We start from the raw sequence: 6,741 nt of genomic DNA on the forward strand, positions 1-6,741 counted from the left end.
TTGTCCGAAAGCTGCATCTGGGCTAGGAGGGGATTGCATCCAGCCTGTGGAGGCCTTACAAAAGCGTGTACATTCCCTGCCCCTTCCGCACACATACTGCTGCTTAGCCATGTAGTATGGCTCATGCTCTGTTTTAATGAAACATGGCATGAGTTGGATGGCAAGAGGGGATTAGTGGCCCATGGCAGTACTTGGGCTGATTGGTTGGCCCTTGTTGGTAAAAGGCTGCCTACCTCTGACCTACGCTGTACAAGCTTTCAAAAGTAATTCATGAAGTTTACAGAATGAAACTCTAGGCATTGTTTTTTGTAGCATCCATTTCAGATGGAGAAAGATATTGTTCTCCTTTAAAAAGGTTAACAGTAAGAGTTTTAAAAGGTTTCATATTGAAGGTTATAAAAAATGGTTTGTATTTGGATATCAAGATTATAGTCAGAATCAGCTGTGTTTTTTGCTACTGGTGTTTGTTATTTAAGTTCTCACTTCAATAAATGGTGTAACAGTGGTTCTGTTTTTTCAACTGATAGGTCTTTTTGATGCATTAGTCCATGACATAAATTTTTATTCATATTAGTTTTGCTCTTTTTGCTTAATCTCCCCTTTTCACTTGGTGAATTTTCAGCATTTCTTACGTCATAACTACACAACCTTCTTTACTACCATAGGAATAGAGCTCTTGTTTGATGTGACTGGGTCAGGTTTAAACAACTTGAAAAAGGGTTGGGGGGAGGGCTTTATAGATAAGTTGTTGTTGTTGTTGTTTTTCTACATCATAAACAAGCAAAAGTGCACAAGAACACCTCATGTTGTACCCCCTGCAAGTCAACTTTCAGATTCCTTCCGTGTTTGCCAAAATGGTTCAAAACTAATCCTGGACAATAATGATAATTACCATGAAAGAATTTGATGGGATAATTTGTCTGCAAATCTACTTCCCTGAAAATATTCCTTGATTGGATGCTGACATTTTGGTTGAGATTTGCTAGCCTTATTTCTGACCCTTTCATGCACTGGAATGTGAGCATCAATCTGGGATAAGCACACCTTACTCTCTTGAACATGGCATCATTTGAGTGGCAAAAAACCCTGAGTTTTTGGCATAAATCAGCAACTGACTTAAGCCAGTTTTAACTGTCTTGCCGAAATAATTAAATTGGCTTGCATGCTTGATTCTCCTTCTTAGTTGCCAGTTTGTGGGCACAGTATACTTCAGTCATGATGGAGCAAGACCTGTTTTGGTTTTGTTTGGGGGTTTTTAAACCTAGAAACAAAACAACAACAAAAAACCTGTGTTCATGCTGCTTCCTAGATTTTTTCGGTTGTTTTTTTTTTATGGCTGAAGCTGTGTGATATCTCAGAAAGGTAGAACTATGGGTAATTTTTTTTAAAGTAAAAAGTGGGATCTTAAATTCTTCATTCATGGAGGCAATTTTATATTGAGTGAGAATATGAAGATTTCACATATCCTGCCCAGAACAAAGAAGATGGCCATTGAATAGGCAGATAAGGCTGCAACAACTTTCTTAATGAATTTCAAAACATCTGGTAGAATCAGCACCATTTTTTTTTTTTTTTTCTACAACTTCTCCCTTTCACCAGCACCTTGTATGCTCCATTCCTTGGGAGCAACACCTTTTAATATTCACATTGCCAATTGTGCTGTTTAATGGAAACCTCTTTAACATTATGAAATGTCTTTGTTTTGTTTTTTTCTTGTAGGAAGAAATCTGCTTCATCTTAACCTAATTCAGTCCTGCTAATACTATAGATTGAAAGATTTTGCTGTTGCCAGGATACCCTGTAATGGGCAAGGAGCCACAAAGAATACAAATTGTTTTGTTTTCTTAATTTTTAAAAATATTTTGTGTTTTTAACAGGTAAGAAATACTGCTATTAAACTTAAATCTGTAGGGATAGCTCTTCTCCCCCCCTCCCCCGCCCCCCTGCTCCCATAAAGCATCCACCTAAACATGGTGGTTCCTTGGTGCTTCAGATCCTGTTTTCATTCTCCTTTTTGCGCCCCCCACCCCCCCTTCAAGAGACTTGTATATCTTATTTCTGTAGGGCTCAGCTCTGTCTTCTCACTCTTCTTCCCTTTCTGCAGTTCAGCTTTTCGATGGTCATTCCTTCCTTTGCCTTGCATCAGTCTTCCAGCGATTTTTTTTTTTTTTGTTTTTTTTTTTTTTTTTTTTTTTTTTTTTTTTCTCTCCCTTTTGTAGCTAATTGTATTGTCCATCACCACTGGCTGTTACCACTACTATTTCACTGTCAAATGCAGTATTATGGTGACTTTAAAATATGACCTTTGGAAAACCAGTAATAAAGAGTTTGGGTTTATACTAGAAAGACACTAGGCAACTGGGACGCTGGCCTAAGGAACCTTGACATTTAATGCATTCCCAGCTTGCTTGTTCCCTTTTTGTTTTCCAATATAAACATCAGATATTTGTGTTTGAACTGTTAAGTTGGGTGATGCGCTCAGGTGCCTGTGTGCCAAAAATGCTATCTCTTGTTCAGCAGAAGGATAAAAATACTACTGATCTGTAACATGCTATTTTGAAAAGTTGTGTTTTCAGTTGAAAACAGAACCTAAGGCCAACCTGTTAAGGTTATTTTATTACTTAAAGTAATTATTTTTACTGTTGGATCCATCACAGAAGAAATGGCAGAAATTTAGCATTTGTTGTATTCCATCTTTTTGTGTGCAGAAAATATTTCTGAACAAATGTATATATGGGTGGAGGTGCATGTGTGGAAACAATTTTCAGCTGTAAGTTCTTATTCTCAGCATTTGGAAGAAAGTGGTGTTGTCTGCGCTGCTACTGTAGATGTTTTTTTGCAGCAACAGACACTCCAGACTGTGTCTGCTGATGAATTCAAGTTACCTGTATGACTGAAGAATGATGATCACTCACACTAAATGAACCATTTGCTTTGTGGAATATATTGATAACTATCTTCACTAATAGGTTACATTAGGTGTTGGGGAAAGCCAAAATGTCCTGAATCTAGCTTGTTTGTTAAAGCAGATGTTCAGAGTCTCATTTTGTGCCTACTTGGTCCCTCAGTGTAGTTACTAGTTACTAGTGGACAAGCTGTCTTCATGTTTTGGCAGGGTAATTGAGTTTGTGTGCTTGCTTGTTTACACCTGGAGTCCTTGATTTAATCCAACATCTTAACCAATAGCTAGAGGATGCCATGGTGGAGTATAGGACATGGAGGCATTTGATACTTGTCTCAAAATTTGCTATTTTAACTTTAACTATTGTCTCTAATGATGATGTGCAAACAGGTAAGCTTATTAGGACTTTTTGGGGGGAACTCATTGCTTTTGTAAGTATACAGATATTACGCAGTTCCTTCAGTAGCTTGAAGTCAGTGTGTGCTGGGTATCTTAAGCATTAAGCCTTAATTAGTGTGTGCATTAACTTTAAAACAGTTTTCAACCAGCTAGACTATTAACTACTACTAAAATAGAAAAACATGCATTTACCTTTGGAAAGAATACATGTGCTTCTTGAACAACCTGCTGTATATTTCACAGGCATAGCTGACCTGCCTGACGCTAAGTGGGGATTTTTGTTCCACTGGGCTATGGCTGTCCCCTTATTTTAGTGATACGGCTTTATGAAAGTTGCCTCCTCTGTTTTCTAGGTCAGTTAGAGAATGGCACTGAAGAGGCCTGTTGGTTTCATTTTATTAAAGAACGTTTTGAGGGGATGTTTCGCAGAACAGGAATGTTGCTGTATTTTACTGAATTCTAAGTTGAGGGTTTTTTCCCTATTTTAATATGGGGAGGGAGAAGCCCCTCTTAGAATTGTGCATGTGGGTGGTGTTGGGGAGGGCAGGCAGCTGCTGTGACTTGGGCTCCAGCCCCTACCTGGGGTTGGGGCCATAGCTGCAGCTGCTGCCTCTCTCTACTCCCTGTTCCTGATACCTCTGCATCTCATCCTCTCCCCCTCCCCTGCCCGCCATCATTACTCCATGCCAACAGTCTGTCGGTACTCTGTGCCTCAGGCTACAGTAGTGTCCCAGCACAGCCCTGCAGTTGTGGGGCACATTCTGCATGGCTGCTGTAGGGCTAGACTGGGCTGGGACTATGCTCAGTGCACCAGGCTTGGAACAGGGATGGAGCCTGATGGTGTGGAATGGAACAGGGGCAGGGGGGGTGGGGGGGAGAGCAGGCAAGGGGCCAGTACAAATGGGGTAAGCTGCGTGATCTCCCATACCACCTGCATCTCCACTGCCTCCCCACCTCCTCCCCCCCCCCAGCAGTGGGATGGGTGAAATTAAAGATTACCCTCCAATAATTAGGTTTTATACATGGAAAACTAGAATACATGTTATAAATCTTCTCTATATAGAATCTAATTGTTGGGGGGGCATCTTAAATTCAGGGTCATCTCAAGAATCAAGAAAATGCATAATAATAATCATGACTCTTGGGAGGAACCAAGGCAGAAGCTGGGACTTCAGTTTGATTGACAAAGCTGCCGAACTTAATGAGAGCTTCCTGGTGTAGAAATCTAAAGTACATTTCTCCTAATGAAGGAACATGAAGACTCTAAATGTGGTGCATTTTCTTGATTGTATCCAGAGGATGAACATTGCAAGTACACTGACGCTCAAATATGTATTTAACCACTAATGCAAATGAAATTCTTAGAAATTAAACTCTTACATGAACTTTAGATGAAACTTTTAGAAACTTTCTGGTGCTGTTTATTGTGGTTGGCTGGGTTTTTTCCATCTCTTCCTGTTGGGATAAAATCAATATCCATTGTCTTTCTTACGCTGCTGCCTGAAAGAAGAATAGGGCATTGTCCATATGCTACAGCAGGGGTGCTCAGTCCCTAGGACTGGATCCAGCCTGTGGAGTTATATAATCCAACCTGCAGTTCCGAAATGTGGTGGCAGCATTAATTGCCACTCCCCCTTTTCCCAAATTTTTGGACTCATGGGGAGCCTGCAGACTGAATAGCATGACCCTGTGCACTAGAATCAGGTGACATGAGGTAGGCTTTGGGCAGTGTGCCACTCATCTCGCCTGCAGGGCCAAAAGATACAGCACCACTATGCTACAAAGCCCTGGAAACCAGTATCCATTTCAAGTCCAATAGATTGTCTCCTGCAACCATTCTGTCAGTATATTGTCTACAAGTAGTACTTAACCAAAGAAAGACTGTTGGAATAATAAGGGATAGCTGTAGAATATACTCCCTGACTGTCATCTTTAGTCTGCTTCAGTAATTGTTGTTTATACCTAGCTTTCAAATTACATCAATTAAATGTTTGATTGTGCTTGCCTTTGAAAACTGTCTGCACAAGCTAATATCAAAATATCTACTTAATCTGCATTTATAAAACACTTATCACTATTGCGTCTAATCATTTTTCCATGGATTTAAAAAATAAGACACCCTAGCATTAGTAACATGTTTGTGTTGAATCTTGTAATGCCATACTATTGGGCTGATGAAGGGACAAAATATTGAACACTTCAGTTAAAAAAAGAGTTACTTTGTACATCATGTAGTGCTTAATGTCGAGCACAAAATTTAGGTGACGACAACCCATGTGATTTTAGTGGGAGATGGGGTGGGGGGAACTCTTTATAATAGGAAGTAGTTTGTAACCTTAACTTGGGGAAATATTGCTGCTACTCGGATGTTTCGCAACTCTTTTCAGGAGTGCCTGTTAGAACCTCTTTCCTCTAGTCTATCTTCAGCAGTAAAAAGGGAGTTTTCTTCTGACCTTCCGTTTAAACTTTTTTGGAAAGCTAATGTCTTTGCTATGATAGGAGTCGTGCTTTTCTTTACTGGTTGCCTGAAGGAGGAAAAGATGTATTGTTACTGCCAGCCAGAAGAAGTGACTTTTAGTTTGCTATAGGATCTGTTGCATTGGTTGCTTCATTTGGCTAACTGCTTGTGCATTGTTCCATGCATGTCTCTAAACTGTGGAGGAAGAATCCTTTGATTATAGTTCAAGAAGTAATGGTATTTAAAAGTTTTCCATAAGGAAGATGGATAAAAAATAATTCTTTCTTTTGAGGGAGAAGAGGCAGCAGGTTTACACTATAGGAAGGAAGATTTTAAGTTTTAGGAAAAACTTCATGTACAAGAACAGTGGGACAAGTAGCTTACCAGATGCATAGAATCTAGGGGTGTATCAGTAAAGATTTTTTGGGCCAAAACTGATGGCCGATTTATTGACCAGCTTTATTGGCTAATGCCAATATGCAGCTTGGGAGAGCAGTCCGACTAGTAAGTGTGTTGGGCAGTAGATTGAGGTCCCCATAGTGAGGGATCTGTGCACAGGGTGAGAGCAGGCTGCCCATTGTGCACTTGGGGCTGGAGACTGCACTGGACTCTTCCTGGCGGGGGCTGAACTGGAGTTCTGCTTGGAGCAGCTGGTAGCAGTGCTGGCAGGGAGGGCTCCAAGGGTGCCATGGCAAATTTTTGGGGTATAACACCCCCACAGCCCCTTTTCCCAGTACCACCACTGCCCAGCCCCCTCCTCCCCCAACATTCTGGAAGAGTCTGGTGCAGCCCCTGGCCCTGAGCATGTAGCGGGCAGCCCGCCCTTGCCCCACACACGGATCCCTCACTATGTGTCTGTGCATTTCTGTCACAGTTCATTGGGCTGCGCCCCACCAGGGTCAACCACATCTCGAGCTGTGGTGACTCTGCAGCTCAGCTTTGCTCGGTATGTATGTTTGTTCCACCTTTCTCACGTTTGGAC

The 6,741-nt window shown here is 41.2% G+C and overlaps 1 protein-coding gene across 9 annotated transcripts in view; it reads left to right on the forward strand.

Moving 5' to 3' along the window:
* The window catches only part of PPP6R3 (protein phosphatase 6 regulatory subunit 3), a 136,853-nt gene that overhangs the window by 24,602 nt on the left and 105,510 nt on the right, over positions 1–6,741 (forward strand). For 3 of the 9 annotated variants that reach the window (XM_019519836.1, XM_019519838.1, XM_019519837.1), the window contains one exon: positions 1,720–1,877. The exons of the other annotated variants lie outside the window; for them this stretch is intronic. The gene's annotated coding sequence lies outside the window, so the exon portion shown is untranslated. The remainder of the gene's footprint in view (positions 1–1,719; positions 1,878–6,741) is intronic. 9 annotated transcript variants of the gene reach the window in all.

Source organism: Gavialis gangeticus, unplaced genomic scaffold (assembly GCF_001723915.1).
Source record: "Gavialis gangeticus isolate Ggan-Ray unplaced genomic scaffold, GavGan_comp1, whole genome shotgun sequence".
In the NCBI taxonomy this organism is placed as follows: domain Eukaryota; kingdom Metazoa; phylum Chordata; order Crocodylia; family Gavialidae; genus Gavialis; species Gavialis gangeticus.